We start from the raw sequence: 17,082 nt of genomic DNA on the forward strand, positions 1-17,082 counted from the left end.
ATATGGGCACAGGGGAAAAATTCCTGAACAGAACAGCAATGGCTTGTGCTGTAAGATCGAGAATTGACAAATGGGACCTAATGAAACTCCAAAGTTTCTGCAAGGCAAAAGACACTGTCTATAAGACAAAAAGACCACCAACAGACTGGGAAAGGATCTTTACCTATCCTAAATCAGATAGGGGACTAATATCCAACATATATAAAGAACTCAAGAAGGTGGACCTCAGAAAATCAAATAACCCCCTTAAAAAATGGGGCTCAGAACTGAACAAAGAATTCTCACCTGAGGAATACCGAATGGCAGAGAAGCACCTGAAAAAATGTTCAACATCCTTAATCATCAGGGAAATGCAAATCAAAACAACCCTGAGATTCCACCTCACACCAGTGAGAATGGCTAAGATCAAAAATTCAGGTGACAGCAGATGCTGGCGAGGATGTGGAGAAAGAGGAACACTCCTCCATTGTTGGTGGGATTGCAGGCTTGTACAACCACTCTGGAAATCAGTCTGGCGGTTCCTCAGAAAATTGGACATAGTACTACCGGAGGATCCAGCAATACCTCTCCTGGGCATATATCCAGAAGAAGCCCCAACTGGTAAGAAGGACACATGCTCCACTATGTTCATAGCAGCCTTATTTATAATAGCCAGAAACTGGAAAGAACCCAGATGCCCCTCAACAGAGGAATGGATACAGAAAATGTGGTACATCTACACAATGGAGTACTACTCAGCTATTAAAAAGAATGAATTTATGAAATTCCTAGCCAAATGGATGGACCTGGAGAGCATCATCCTGAGTGAGGTAACACAATCACAAAGGAACTCACACAATATGTACTCAATGATAAGTGGATACTAGCCCAAAACCTAGGATACCCACGATATAAGATACAATTTCCTAAACACATGAAACTCAAGAAAAATGAAGACTGAAGTGTGGACACTATGCCCCTCCTTAGAAGTGGGAACAAAACACCCATGGAAGGAGTTACAGAAACAAAGTTTGGAGCTGAGATGAAAGGATGGACCATGTAGAGACTGCCATATCCAGGGATCCACCCCATAATCAGCATCCAAACGCTGACACCATTGCATATACTAGCAAGATTTTATCGAAAGGACCCAGATGTAGCTGTCTCTTGTGAGACTATGCCGGGGCCTAGCAAACACAGAAGTGGATGCTCACAGTCAGCTAATGGATGGATCACAGGGCTCCCAATGGAGGAGCTAGAGAAAGTACCCAAGGAGCTAAAGGGATCTTCAACCCTATAGGTGGAACAACATTATGAACTAACCAGTACCCCTGAGCTCTTGACTCTAGCTGCATATGTATCAAAAGATGGCCTAGTCGGCCATCACTGGAAAGAGAGGCCCATTGGACACGCAGACTTTGTGTGCCCCGGTACAGGGGAACGCCAGGGCCAAAGGGGGGGAGTGGGTGGGTAGGGGAGTGGGGGTGGGTGGGTAAGGGGGACTTTTGGTATAGCATTGGAAATGTAAATGAGCTAAATACCTAATAAAAAATGGAAAAAAAAAAAAAAAAAAAAAAAAAAAAAAAGAACCTGGAAGAAGCCAGCAACAGCAACTCAAACAATTTTATGAGTCCATTTCTATGAAATGTACGTAATCGCCAAGCCCACAGAGGCAGGAAATAAATTAGTGCTCACCGGTAGCTGGGGAGTAGAGAGAGAGACTATCCCACGTCACCAGGTTTCTATTTAGAGGCATAAAACCCTCCAAAATCAGGAACTCATGCTGGTTGCACAACTCTGCAGATGTACTAAATACCACCAAGCTGGTCAATTTGAAAGTTAAAAAAATATTATGCATAAACTGCATCGCAGTAAAACTATTATGTTAGAAAAAAATTATGTGAGAAAAAGTGTTAAGTCACAGGTGGAAAGCAATTTACTTTTTTACTTCAGTTTTTAAAGGCTAGCTCTGGGAATTATTTTTTTTTCACCTTCTGTTGAATACCGAAATTTTGCTGCAAGAACAAAGAAAATGTTAAATCTCCCTTGACTGATATAGCCTGACAATGTTAATGGATTTTACCAAATAGGATTCGTGAATCAGTATTTGAGAAGGAGTGAATGATTTTCTTGGTCTACCAAGTTTTGTCAGCATGGGTCTTTAGGTTTTAAAAGACTGAGCTTTGACACGGCTTTGCACTGTGTTGGGCCTCTGCATCTCTTCCTGCTCTGTCTATTGAAGTATTGACAAATGTGCTAAGGATGGCTAGGGTAATGAGTAGGAGAACCACAAAGGTCAAAGAGATGCATGAAACAGGTACATCATCAGAGAATGTTCTCCAATTCATTCATTTACTCAAGGCTTTATCTCTTTCCTACAAGGGTTCCCCACCCTGTTGTCAGCCACAAACCCAGCCTTATATTTCCAGTCCTCACAGCAATTCCTAAAAGGCCACATCAACTCTTGCAAGTCACCAAACAAGACCCACATCATGGACCAGCAGGATGGCACAATGGGTAAAGACCCCTGCCCACAAGTTTGCCCCCAACACCATGCACTGTGAGTGTACACATTAATACCTTAATTCATGTAGAAACCCAAGTCATAGCTGGACACAGTTTTGCATACCTGCAGTCTTAGCACTTGGAAGACTGAGGCCGGGTAATTGCATGAGTTTGAGGCCAGCCTGGACTACATAGCAAACAACCAGTTACTCAGAGATTCATAGCAAGACCATGTTTCAAAAAAGACGAAAGACGGCTGGAAAATATTTTGTGAGTAAAGTGCTTGCCTTTCAAGCATGAAGGCCTGAGTTTGGTCCAGAGAACCCATCCTTGTAATCTCAGCACTGAGGAGATAGAGACAGGCAGGTCCCTGGGGTTCACTGGCCAACCTGCCAAGCCTAACCAGGAGGCTCCAGACCAAAGAGAGACCATGTATTTAGAGACAAAGTGGGAGAAAGGACTTACTCAGCCTCACCCCTAGCTGAGGAGCTAGCTCTCTGCAGCTGATGGTGGCTGGGGAGGGGGAGTCAGTTTTCTTTCAGCAGTGTGGCCCCTCATAGATTCCCATGCTCCAGTGAACAGCTCTGCTCCCATGGGAACATGAGCAGTGCCAAGCTGAATGAGTGTAGCTTGGGAGGAGAAGGTGAAGGAAGAAAAGAAAGAAGAAGGGAGGAAGGAGAGACAGACAGGAGGAGGAGGAAGAGAGAGGGAGAGAGAGAGAGAGAGAAAGAGAGAGAGAGACATATAGAGATGGACAGACAGACACACATAGAGAGAGACACACACACATATACAAAGATGGACAGACAGACACACATAGAAAGAAAAAAAGACACAGAGAGAGAGAGAGAGAGAGAGAGGGAGGGAGGGAGAGAGAGAGAAAAATAAAATTGGGAAAGAAATGTGGAGGCAAAGGATGATATAGTCAAAATACATTGTACACATGTATAAAAGCCTCAAAGAATATATATATAGAATATATATATAATAAAAGAATACCAAGTAAGGGCTAGAGAGATGGCTCAGAGATTAAAAGCTCTTGCTGTTGTAGAGGACATAGGTTCAATTCCCAGCACCTACACTGCAGCTCACAAACACCTGTAACTCCAGTTCCAGGAATCCGATGCACTCTTCTGACTTCAGGAATGCCAGGCTTACTCGCATTCCTCAGCTGTACAGGCAGGCAAAGCACTCATTAACAAGTTATGTTCAAAGCCGATGTGGACAGCTCCTGAGGAGCTAGCTACACTCGGGTCTGACCTTTGGCATTGACTCTCTCTCTCTCTTTCACACACACACACACACACACACACACACACACACACACACACACACACACACACACACATTGTCTCTCTCAAAAAAAAAATTAAAAAGCAAAGGAAAAAAAGACACCCAACTCACCGTTTTGTTGTTATGACCAAGTAATCAGAATCTGGTCCAGGGACCTCTTAGGAAGAAGTAATCAAATCTTCATTTAATATTAAATTCCCAGTTCAGGGGGATATGCTAACGAGCTGGGCTAATGTGGAACTTACGGTGCCTGAGGGTGCAGTAGCTTTGATTTCAGTTCTTGGATAGGAAAAAAAAAAATCCACCTGTGTTTGCCCTCCCCTGCAAGCACCGTGCACGTGGCCACATGTCTTCAGGACAGCTGGCTTTAATTTTTCTGTTGCATCTGATTTGAGAAACAACAAATAAACCATTTCTTTTATTTAAATAAAAAGTGCAGCTCTGTGACATACCACAACGGCACTCTGGGTAGTAAAAGAATAGCGACTCAGCCATTACAGATAGCTAGCCTGCTCTTATGTGATACTCACAGGCCCGGTTGTCTGTGCATTAAAGGAGAAGGACCCCTAGCCATCAAATGAAGGTGTCTGGGTTGTTTATTATTACCGCGGGCACCAGAGGGGCAGCTACTGTGAGATACATCTTCTAAGGCTGAACGTGGTACCATTTGCCTTCCTACCAGTGCTGTTTTTCAAGCTTAGGGTTTCATGGATAGACACTTGTCCATCACCCATTCACTATTTTTGTTTGTATTTGGTTTGTGGATAGAGTCTCCAGTAGTTCAGGCTAGCCTCAAGGTCACTATATAGCAGAAGATGTCTTAGAGCCAGGCGATGGTGGCACACTCCTTTAATCCCAGCCCTCAGGAGGCAGAGGCAGGCAGATTTCTGAGATCGAGGTCAGCCTGGTCTACAGAGTGAGTTCCAGGACAGCCAGGGCTACACAGAGAAACCTTGTCTCAAAAAAAAAAAAAAAAAAAAAAAAAAAAAAAAAAAAAAAAAAACACCAAAAAACAAAACAAAGAAAAAGACTTAGAACTTCTGATCCTCTACCTCCAGATACTGGCTTTTTAGGTGGGCAACTCCATGACTGCATCCTGTTCAGTCTTCCTTCCTTCCTTCCTTCCTTCCTTCCTTCCTTCCTTCCTTCTTTTCTTCCTCCCCCCTCCCTCCCTCCCTCTCTCTCTCTTTCTTTCCTTCTTTCCTTCTTTTCTTCTTTCCTCTTCTCCTTCTTCTCCTCCTCCTCCTCTTCTTCATCTATTTTTTGAGAATGAGAGAATCTCTCTATGTAACTCAGGCTGGCCTAGAGCTTGGTATGTAGACCAGGATAGCCTTGAACTCACAGAGATCTACCTGCCTCAGGCTCTCAAGTGCTAGGACTAACGACCTAAGAGATCACACACCCCCACCTGCCCCATTCATTATTAACAGGCTTTTCTATTAACAGTGTTCTGACCTGTATTTGTTTCTTGCCATTTTTTCACCAGAGGAAAATTTGTGTGTTACGTGTTGTAACTGGAATTCATAACTCATGAATCAGAACTGTGTCACCTAGATATCACACAGATGCTGCTGCGTGGAGAATATTGACTGGGAAGGTCAGAGTTATGGTTCAAATGGGGTCAATCAACAAATAATTTCTACTATACCATTCCTTCTCTCAACTTCCCCCAACCTCAAACTCTGTGAGTCTTAGTGAGAGATGAACAAAGATGGTGAGGCCCATAAGGACAATAGGGATGAGGACATGGTCTGGCGGGCGTGTCACGGGCTTTCTGTGCAAATGTGAGGACTGGAATTTTGATCCACAGAGTCCATGTGAATGCTGGCTAGTGTATACCTGTAACCTTTGTACTGTGGGTGGGAGTGCACACAGGGGCAGAGTCTGAGGGCTTGCTGGCTAGCCAGTCTAACTGAAACAACAAGGTACAGGTTCAACAAAAGACCCTGTCTCAAAAGCTAGAATGTGGAGTGCAATAGAAAACACCCAACACCAACTTCTGGTCTCTACAGGTCCATGCAGGAGTATCCATGCATATGTGCACATGTGAGCTCTTGCACATGCTAATGCACACACACACACATACTCTCTCACACACACTTACACACTCACACACACAAAATGTAAACTACAATGTTAAAAATGGAGACAGTGCACTGAGCAGCATCACACACCCATTCTTCTATTTCCTGGTTGTGGAGGACTATAAAGCCTTAACTTGTGAGCTACCATAAAACCCTCCTGTCTTAAGTTGCTTCTTTCAGGGGATTGTTATCGCAGCAACAATAAAAGAACTAAGACAGGGACTGAAAATTAACACAGCCATACACATCACAAGCCAATTTTAATTAATCTCAAAACTAACGCTTCTGGAAGAAAGCATAGGAAAATAATTTGTGAACTTGGGTTAGATAAAGATTTCTCAGAGAACAAAGTATAAGCCATAAATTAAAAACCTTATGAATTAGATGTCCTCGTGATTGGAAAACCTCTGGTCTTAGTCAACAGAGAAAGTGAAAAGGCAGATGCAGAGCCCAAGTCCCCTCCCTGCTGGTGATCTGTGGCAGCTGAGAGAAGAACGGGGAGGGGCAAGATTCTCCACCGTTTCTGATAGCACTTTGAATGGCAGACCATTCAATAGAACATGAATAAAGCTAATCACTGATGGACCAGCCTGTCTCCATCTTAAGATCATAAACCATCTTATTACAAATTCTAAATAAGTTCTGGAATTTGACATGCTCCATACCCTATAGCCTGACCTCCGACCTTATAAGATTATATGTTCTGCCAAATAATTTTGAGATATTCTGCCAAGTTTTTCTGGAAGTCCCCCAACCTTTGGAAATTCCCTAGGCTTGCAGTTTTGGGGCTCTAAGAACCCCACCTCAATATTCTGGATGACCTCTCACACTTGTGGAGAGGCAGTTGCTGGGCCAGCTATGTTGTGCACATATAATAAAGCTTGCTATAAGTTTGGCTGGTTTAGGGGGTGGCATTTATCTCATTCAATAGGATTAATGCCACAAACAGGAAACGGTGCAAAGAGAGGAGGAGGCATGGGATACGTCAGTGTTGAATCCAAAACCAAACAATCATGATTGAAAGGGAAAGCAACGGGCCACGTTACTCATGAACCTAAATAAAATATTAGTGATCTGCCGTCCAAGTGGGTTATTAAAAAGTCATACATCACGGACCGGCTGGAGTCATCTTTTCAAAGCAGGAATGATTCAACGTCAGGGAAACGTGTAACGTGCAACATCAGAAGAATGAAGACGGAGAAAGTACAATTACAGAAATCAATGCAGAACAAAGCAGTTGATGGTTTTCAACAGCTGCTCGCTGGTCAGGCAATTCGTAAAGAGGAGTAAATGACAGGTCGCATAAAGGCCAGACACCAGCTTACAGCATTAGTCTGATGGATGCTTTGCTTAAAGATCAAACACCAGGAAAAATAATCCTCATTTTCCTTCGTGTTTAACGCAGTCTATTGGCCCTGGACAGGCTAGCGGGAGTTAAACAGGAATGCTATCATCTGTCAGCTGGTTTGCAAAGCTTGGTTAGCATGTGTCAGCCCTAGGTTTGAGCCCTGGACCACATACACCTGGGTGTGATGGCACACACCTTAAGCCCACACTTAGGAACTACAAACCAGAGGATTAGAAGTTCAAGGTTATCCTAAGGTACATACTGAGTTCAAAGGCCAGCCAAGGATACGTGAGACTTTAAAAGAAAAAAAAAAAGGAAGGGAAAAAAAGTGAAAATGAAAAAAGTAAGATACAAAAACCGCAATATTATAGTGTGTATTCCCACTTAGGAAAAAAAAAAAAACAGAATCACTGGAGAAACTAATAGAAATATAGAAATTGATTCCCCGTGGTTATTGCATGTGCCATTAACTTTTATGAATCAAAATTGTTTCTCTGCATTAGAAAATGTTACAAAAATGAAGATATCATTTATAATTATAATAAATATATAAGGCATTTAGAAATAATCAAGAATGTCTACAAACAAATAAAAACTAACACTAGAGCAGGGCCTGGTGGTTCACTGATGACCATAGCAAGGAGGGAGCTGAGGAAAGAGGAGCGTAGCAAGTTCAAGGACAGCCTGGATTATGTAGTGAGACCCTGCTTTAAACAAACAAACAAACAAACAAACAAACAAAAAACCGGCAAGCAAAAAAGAGGTTGTGGATGTAGCTCATTCACTGGAGTGCTTGCTTAGAGTGGTAGCTTGAAGAAAAATGACCCCTGTAAGCCCACAGGGAGTGGGACTATTAGGAAGTGTGACCTTGTTGCAGGAAGTGTGCCACTGTGGGGGCGGGCTTTGAGTTCTCAGATTTTTAGGTCTAGTGTGGCATCTCTTCTGCTGTCTGTGGATCAAGATGTAGAACTCTCAGCTCCTTCTCCAGCACCATGTCTTGCCTGTGTGCTACCATGCTTCCCACGATGATGATAATGGACGAAACCCCTGAAACTGTAAGCCAGCCCCAGTTTAACGTTTTTCTTTAAAAGAGTTGCTGTGGTCGTGGTGTCTCTCCACAGCAATAGAAGCCCTAACTAAGACACCTAGTCTGCATGAAGTCCTGGATTCAATCCTCCCAGCATCACAGAAACCAGGCATTGTTGCGTAGACCTACAGTCGCAGCACAATGGGAGCCGGAGACAGGAGGATCCGAAGTTCAAGGCTGTTCTTGGGAACACAGCAAGTTTGAGGCCACCCTGAGACTACATGAGATTCCATCTCATTAAAAGAAAACAGAATTCTTGGGTCAACAATAGCCACAAAGCACTACAGTATTTTTGAGGCAATAATAATGAGCTCATTTGGATCTCATTGTATATAGGGCACAATGTGCTCTTTGTATAATCCTTCATTTAATTCTCCAGTCGTGCAAGGAACACGTTATCTTCATTCAGTGCAGAATGTGCCACTTATGCCTGCTGCTGGGAATGGAACCTGGCTGCTATACTTGGAACCAGCACCTCTGAAGCCATAGTTAATCATCTGTTGCTCTCAGCCAGGGATGAGTAAGACAGTGTCTGCAGGCGAGTTTCTTCCTGTTGGGTGGTGATATTGGCTTAAGGACTCAGTGTTATCCTAGCTAAAACATTCTGAAGGCTGTGCTATGGGGTCAGGGATGTGGAATAAAGAACACATAAGTTGCTGCAGTCCAAAACCATTCTGTCCAACTCTTCTTCCTCCCCTTTGCCCTTCGCAGGAAGAAACCTAACCAGATTACACACAACTCTTCCCAAATCTGCCAGCTTGTAGCTAGCAGCCTCGGAAGTGGCATCCAGTGATCTCGCCCATCTGGTACTCATATCTCTGCATGACTCCTCCTCCTCTGTGAAACTGACGGGACCTGGAGATGAGCTTTCAGCTAATAGAAACCAACAGAGAGAGGGGATATCAGTGCTGAGAGTACATTACAGGAACAGAACCTGACAAATTACACACCAACAAGCCAACTGAGGGATTGGGGGTGTAGTTTGGACTGGCTGATATTGTGTCAACTTGACACAAGCTAGAACATTAGAGAGGAAGAAGCCTCAGTTGAGGAAATGCCTCAACACCATGGTGATGGTTTGAGTGAGAATGAGCCCTATAGGCTCAAGGAGTGGCACTATCAGGAGGCGTGGCCTTGTTGAAGTAGGTGTGACCTTGTTAGAGAAGTGTTTGTTAGGCTTGGTGGTTTCAGATGCTCAACCCAGACCCAAGTATCTCTCTTTTCCTGCTGCCTGCTGGTCTGTCTAAGGACCTCTCATCTCTTTCTCCAGCACCATGTCTACCTATTCCCTGACACAGACGAAACTTCTGAATTGTAAGACAGTCCCAATTAAATGTTTTCCTTTATAAAAGTTGTCTTAGTCATGAAATCTCTTTACAGTAATAAAATTCTATCTAAGACAGTCATCTTCCTGAAACACACCCCTCCATCTCCCACCCCAAGCTTTTTAGTTTAGGTTTTTTGTTTTGTTTTAAGATAAGGTCTTATATCTCATGCTGACTGGGAACACAGTATGTAGATCAGGCTGGCCTCAGAGTCCATGGCAATCCTATATCCAATAGAGGGCTAATATCCAATATATACAAAGAACTCAAGAATTTAGACTCCAGGGAACCAAACAGCCCTATTAAAAAATGGTATACAGAGCTAAACAGAGAATTCTCAACTGAGGAATACTGAATGGTTGAGAAGCACCTAAAAAACTGTTCAACATCCTTAGTCATCAGGGAAATGCAAATCAAAACAACCCTGAGATTCCACCTCACACCAGTCAGAATGGCTAAGATAAAAAACTCAGGTGACAGCAGATGCTGGTGAGAATGTGGAGAAAGAGGAACACTCCTCCATTGCTGGTGGGATTGCAAGCTTGTACAACCACTCTGAAAATCAGTCTGGCAGTTCCTCAGTCTGGTGGTTCCTCAGAAAATTGATAATAGTACAATGGATCCAGCATTAGCACTCCTCAGCATATACCCAGAAGATGCTCCAATGTTTAATAAGGACACATGTTCCACTATGTTCATAACAGCCTTATTTATAATAACCAGAAGCTGGAAAGAACCCAGATGTCCCACAACAGAGGAATGGATACAGAAAATGTGGTATATTCACACAATGGAGTACTCCACAGCTATTAAAAAATGAATTTATGAAATTCTTAGACAAATGGATGGATCTGGAGGATATCATCCTGAGTGAAGTAACCCAATCACAAAAGAAGTCATTAGATATGCACTCACTGATAAGCAGATGTTAGCCCAGAAACTTAGAATACCCAAGATACAATTTGCAAAACTCATGAAACTCAAGAAGAAGGCAGACCAAAGTGTGGATACTTTGTTTCTTCTTAGAAGGGGGGAACAAAATACCCATGGAAGGAGTTACAGAGACAAAGTGTGAAGCAGAGTCTGAAGGAATGACCATCCAGCAATCTCAATGCTAGGATTATAGGCTTGTGTTACAACTCCTGACCTCATGATTCTCAATCTTAAAGGAAATGGCTTACAGATACAGACAGAGCACTCCCAACTAACCGATCTATTGGGAGAGAAATTTTCCCAAAATGCTTAGATATCAGATATTTGAATGGAGGGGGGGTGGGTGTCAAACTTAACAGGAATTGAGAGTCAGGCAAAAAACTGATACATTTAATTATAAATTAAAACTTTATTTAGACTCCTGTTTTATGTTTCCAAGGTACAGTCTAGCACAGATAACTAAAACAGACAAAGATTGTTTAACTCAGATATGCTAGGTAGGTACTGGCCCTTAAACTAATTAGAGATCCACTGAATATGGCATTTAATATGTTTAAATTTCCTATAACAGACAGAGACTCCCAATTCCTAACAGTGACACCCCGCCCCCTGTAAGGTCTCCAAGAAGAAAAGGGCACAGCAACAAAGGATACCACAGGAATTATGGTATGCTAATCACCGGAATTATCTGCTTCGGTGACTTACCCAATGCTAGGGCCTAGTCTGAATTGTGAACACAGATGAGGTTATCTCTCCCAAGTTCCTCCTCCTCAGGAGGGCCTCTCAGACTTGACAGGCCAGGCAGCTGATGACTGATTCTATCTTGAGATCTGTGTCCCCCAACAAAGCCATTGACATCAGAGAAACCTAATAGGATGGCCATCTGGGTAATGAGTAAACCTATCATTCTAATTAATATATAGTCAGTTTATTACAATTTATCTTTCTGATAGGAAAATCATAAGTGAAATTGGATGTATCTACTCTCCAAGTCAAGTATGATCAGAAAAAGAGACCACGGGTCTGTCTGACATTGAGAACTTGAATCTGAGGGTGATCTAACTCCAACAACTGTCACTCACTGATCACTGGATAGGTGTCCCCTTCCTCCATCAACATTCCTTGTACTACTCCTGAAGCTGAGCATAAAGAAGAGAGAGACCTTCCCACAGAGAAGAAACTGTTATTTTAAGATTTTACTTCGTTTTTAGTTATGTGTATACCTGTGTGTGCATGTGAGTACACATGGGTTCCAGTACCCATAGAGACTGGAAGAGGGCATCAGATACCCTGGAATGGGACTTACAGGGGTTTGTGAGCCCACAGCTCAGTGTGTCTGCTAGGAGTCACGCTTCTAAGCCATCTCTCCAACCTCAGGAGGATCATTCTGGAATTAAAGGTAGACAAGTAGCCGTGCTCCTTTGCTAGAACCTGCAAGCAAGCTCTCTTTGGAGCCTTGTGGGAGACTGAAGAATAGGAGACCACCTGAGCCAATCCCAATTTCCTGATCTACAAAAACCTGGGATTATAAGTGTGCATTATGGCTGGCCACTACAATCTAGGGCAATCGACTGGGTTGTAGTGGCCAGTGAGGCCCATTAGCTGGCTTTCCTCACATATGTTTTGTTTAAGGAATCTTTTTCATTCAACATCATCTTACAATCTGCTTTTTTTCTAGAGGATACAGTTGTAAATCTCTTATTACAGACAAGAAAACTGGTGTACAGAGAGTTTAAAGAATTTCCCCCAAGATGAAATGAGTATTAAGTAGAAGGACAAAGATTCATATCTGCACTTCACAGTCCGTGTTCTTGCTAACAATACAGCAACCATGTGGGCATTAATGTATGTAAATATTAACTAGAAACTTACTCATAGAACATTCACTAGAATATTCTTAGAAGCATATTCACTAGAGTAATTATCTCTGCAGATGGAGAAAAATGAAACAAAGCCGGGGAGAGGAGTGTAATGACTTTTCAACTCGTAAATATTTATTTCTTTAGAAAGTCACATTTCATCTCAAAATCATCTTGCATAGCAAGAGGCTGGATAGTTTTTATATGATTTTTATGCCTGTGTTTATACAATTCTGTATCTAATAATATGTTGATGAAAAATGTTTCTAGCTTAGTGTGGTGGTGGCACAAGAATTTAACCCCTGTACTCACGAGGCAGAGTCAGGTAGATTTCTGTGAGTATAAGCCTAGCTTGCATAACAAATTCCAGGCCAGCTAAGGATACATAGCAGGACTCTGGGGGCTGGAGAAGAGATGAAAAGAAAGAAAATAAGGGTTCTTATATTTTTTGTATATATACATTTTACACTAATTAGTGCGTGCGTGTTTGTGTGTGTTGGGGGTGGGGGATGACTGGGGTCTCTAGGACCTTTCCAAGCCTGCAGAATGACAGTCTCCAGGACGTAAAAAGGCTGTTCAGTTTAACACAACTAAGTAACTGGTGTTGGTTTAAACTTTTGGAGTCTGACCCTGAGTGGTTTATTTTAGACATATTTAGCCACAGCACAACTGGTGAGAATTATTTTGGTGATAATTAACTCAAACTCTTGAGTACAACAAAGCACTCCTAAAAAAAAGTATCCTTGAAGAGCAAAGTAAGCTAAACAGGGATTAGACATGATTATATCAAAGCCCCTTGGAAACTCCACAAAGATGGGCTCTATAGATTGACTGAGAAAAACAAGGTCATGATGAGACTGGCGGATGATCCAGTGTCAGAAAAGTCTCTAACCACACAGATAAGGCAAAGAAAGGTCACCAAGCTCGTAAAGTCCGCTCCCAGCCTTCCCAGGGGAGAACAGTGTTACACTCCTTCCCTCAAAGGAACAAGCCCATGTGCCTACCATTCCGGGTTCCCCTGGTGCTTATCTGGGAACACAAAGATCTCCATGCCTCCTGCAAATTAAAGTTATGAAACCTGAAAACAAGTGATTCTGGTAGGTTTTGACTCGTGTATTTTACAAAAGATTAAAATGGCCGCTTCACGCTTAATAGAATGGATTTCTGTAGTGGTCACATTTTGTTGTTGATAGAATACCAATGACCAAAAGTGACTTAAGGAAAAAAAAAAACAGTTTATTTTGGCTTATATACCAAAGAAGAGTCCATAAGGGCATGTGTGCTGGTTTGAACATGCTTGACATAGGAAGCAGCACTATTAGGAGGTATGGCCTTTTTTGAATAGGTGTGGCCTTGTTGGAAGAAGTGTGTCACACTATAGGCAGGCATTGAGGTCTCCTAATGCTTCAGCTCTGCCCAATGCAGAAGAGTCTCTTCCTGGCTGCCTTCGGTCAAGATGTAGAACTCTCAGCTCCTCCAGCAACACGACTACCTGCACTGCTGCCATGCCTCCTGCCATGACGATAATGGACTAAATTTCTGAACTCATAACCCAGCCCCAATTAAATGTTTTTCTTTATAAGAGTTGCCTTGGTCACGGTGTCTGTTCACAGTGATGGGGACCCTAACTAAACAGTATGGAAGGCGCTGTTGCAGAGAGGTGTAACAGGAAGCTGAGACATCATATCCTCAACCACAGACACAAAGCACAGAGGGCAAACCAGAAGTTGAGCAAAGCAACGAACTCTCAAAAAAACGATCCTGGTGATTATTTCCTCCACAAGGGCTTCACCTCCTCGGGTTCCACACTCTCCCCTCAAACAGTGACACCAACTGATGGTTCTATTATTTAATTACAAAATAAGTGTTTGTTGGTAAATGCAGAAGTTGGAAGCCATGCACTTGATGGTGGGGATAATCAATGGCATTGAGACAGCATCATCAGTTCCAGAAAAAGTTAAATAGAATTCCCACATGACCCTGCAGTTCTACTTCTAGGTATAATCTTAAGACCAGGCATTTTAAATAAATACTTGTAGGTTAACACCATACCAGTATTATTATGGATTTTTTAATGTACTAAAAAAATCATTCAATAACCAAAGAACTAGGTATAGGACATCTATTATATATGCAAAGCACTAATTTTTGTTTTGTTTTAATTTAAAATAGGTTTTTAATACAATATATTCTAATCATAGTTTCCCCTCTTGTGATGGCTATTCTTGGTTGTCAACTTGACTACATCTGTAATTAAGTAAAACCCAAATGGCTGGGTACACCTATGAGGGATTTATTTTTAATTAAATCATTTGAAGTGGAAGACGCACTTTTTTAAAAAATTTAATTTAATTTTTTTTTTTACTTATTCACTTTATATCCCACTTGCTGGCCACCTCCTGGTCACACCCTCCCACAATCCTTTGCCCTTTCCCCTTCTCCTCTGAGCAGATTCCCCCCCTGCATATCCCCCCACCTCTGCAAGGCTAGACAATCCTCTCCCACTTAGGCCAGACAAGGCAACCCAGCTAGAGGAACATATTTCAGGCACAGTCAACAGCTTTTGGGATATCTCCTGCTCCAGTTGTTTGGGACTCACATGAGGACCAAGCTGCACATCTTTGACATATATTCATAGAGGTCTAGGTCCAGTCTGTGTATGTTCTTTGGCTGACGGTTCAGTCTCTGAGAGCCCCAAGCGTTCACATTAGTTGACTCTGTTGGTCTTCCTGTGGAGTTCCTATCCCTTTACTGGGTTTTACTTAATTACAGATGTAGTCCTACCTCCTATTCTTTTTTTTTTTAATAAAAAAAATTGTATTTACTTAGGAGCATTCAGAATGTCAACAAAACAGCCGCTTTTTTTTTTTTTTTTTTTTTTTTGCAATTACAGAGTGGTATTCAGTTAACAGAACAACAATTATCTTCGTATAAGCTGCATCAGAGACAACTGAAGATGAAAAAAAAATAAAACCCAAAAATAAAACCAAAAGAAAAAAAAAAAGCCAAACTACTGTCCCCATATATAACTAATTTGTGCTGTACACCAACAAGAACCTGCTTTAAATTTCCATGCCAATTTACAACCCCCAGACTGTACCAGGCAAGGTTAGTGGCTATTGAAAATACCACCAGGACAGGGCTATCTAAAGACACATTCAGTAGTATGTTAACTATACAAAAAAAGACACTGTAGAGTTTAAAAACAAATCTTACACAACCGTACATTTCAATTTTTTTCTTTAAAAGGAGTGAGCTGTGTACGGGGGGGGGGGGGGTAAATGCTTTATAGACAAGAAAATAAACTGCGCTAGAACCAACTTATTCATCATCATCTTCGTCTTCCTCCTCTTCCTCCTCCTCTTCATCCTCCTCATCATCTTCCTCTTCCTTCTTTTTCTTGCTCTTTTCAGCCATGACCACCCCATTTTTCGCCACATCAGGTTTCCCTTTAGCTCTGCAGGAAGCAATATCCTTCTTGTACTTCTCTTTCAGCTTGGCAGCCTTCTTCTCATAGGGCTGCTTGTCATCTGCTTCAGTGCTGTTCCACATCTCTCCTAGTTTCTTTGCAACATCACCAATTCGCTCTTGAGCGCGCCTGCTCTCGACCAGCAAGAACGACGCTGCAACAGGATCCTTCTGCACACGTTTATTGGGAGAGCTTGATTGCAGAGGTGAAGAGACCCCTCAAGCCCAGAACTGGTGCTGCTTATATAGGCCTAGGAGAGGCGTGTCTCACACCTGGATTGGTTATGCATGGGTTATGCTTACTACCTCATTTGCATGCCTACATCTGATTGGTTAACTTCTCTCTCATCTGATTGGTTAACTTGTCTCTCATCTGATTGGTTAATATGTCTCTCATCTGATTGGTTAATTCTCAAAACCTCATCTTGGCAAAAAACTTTACTGCCTATGTATGCGTGGTGGCCAGCGGTAGCCAGGACCACCCTGCAATGGCACATGTGGCTTCCCACAGCTTGCCTTTGATTTTGGGGTGGTACTCAGAACAGAACAAGAAGAAGGCCGAAGGAGGCGTCTTGGGTACATTGGGGTCCTTGAACTTCTTTTTGACCTCCCCATTGGGGGAGGGGAGGGAATGTAGGTTTTCATTTCTCTTTCATAAAGAGCCTTGTCAGCCTTTGCCATATCTTCAAATTTCCCCTTTTCTTTAGCAGACATGGTCTTCCACCTCTCTGAGCACTTCTTGGAGAACTCTGAGAAGTTGACAGAAGCATCCGGGTGCTTCTTCCTGTGCTCCTCCCGGCAAGTTTGCACAAAGAATGCATATGAGGACATTTTGTGTCTCGGCTTCTTAGGATCTCCTTTGCCCATGTTTAGTTGATTTTCCTCCGAGAGGCACAGAGTGGCCCAGTGCCCGTCCAGCTCGTGCTTGCCCCGGTGCTGTCTCTATGGAGCTCAATGTACTGCAATACTACCTCCTATTCTTCCATAAGAGTCTCCATGCTTCATCCACTGTTTGGCTGTGGGTATCTGTATCTGCCTGAGTCAGCTGTTGGGTGGAGCCTCTCAGAAGACAATATGCTCCTGTCTGCAAGCATAAAAGAGTATCATTATTATTGTCAGGGAATGAAGTTTGCCTATGGGATGAATCTCAAGTTGGTCCTGTTATTGGTTGGCCATTCTCTCAGTCTCTGCTCTATCCCCT

General features: G+C 42.5%; 1 pseudogene; it reads right to left on the bottom strand.

Annotated features, from left to right (window-relative positions):
* Nucleotides 1-15,734: 15,734 nt before the first annotated feature.
* Nucleotides 15,735-16,776, bottom strand: Gm45405 (annotated as a pseudogene).
* Nucleotides 16,777-17,082: the final 306 nt, after the last annotated feature.

This window comes from Mus musculus, chromosome 8, assembly GCF_000001635.26.
Source record: "Mus musculus strain C57BL/6J chromosome 8, GRCm38.p6 C57BL/6J".
Classification (NCBI taxonomy): Eukaryota; Metazoa; Chordata; class Mammalia; order Rodentia; family Muridae; genus Mus; species Mus musculus.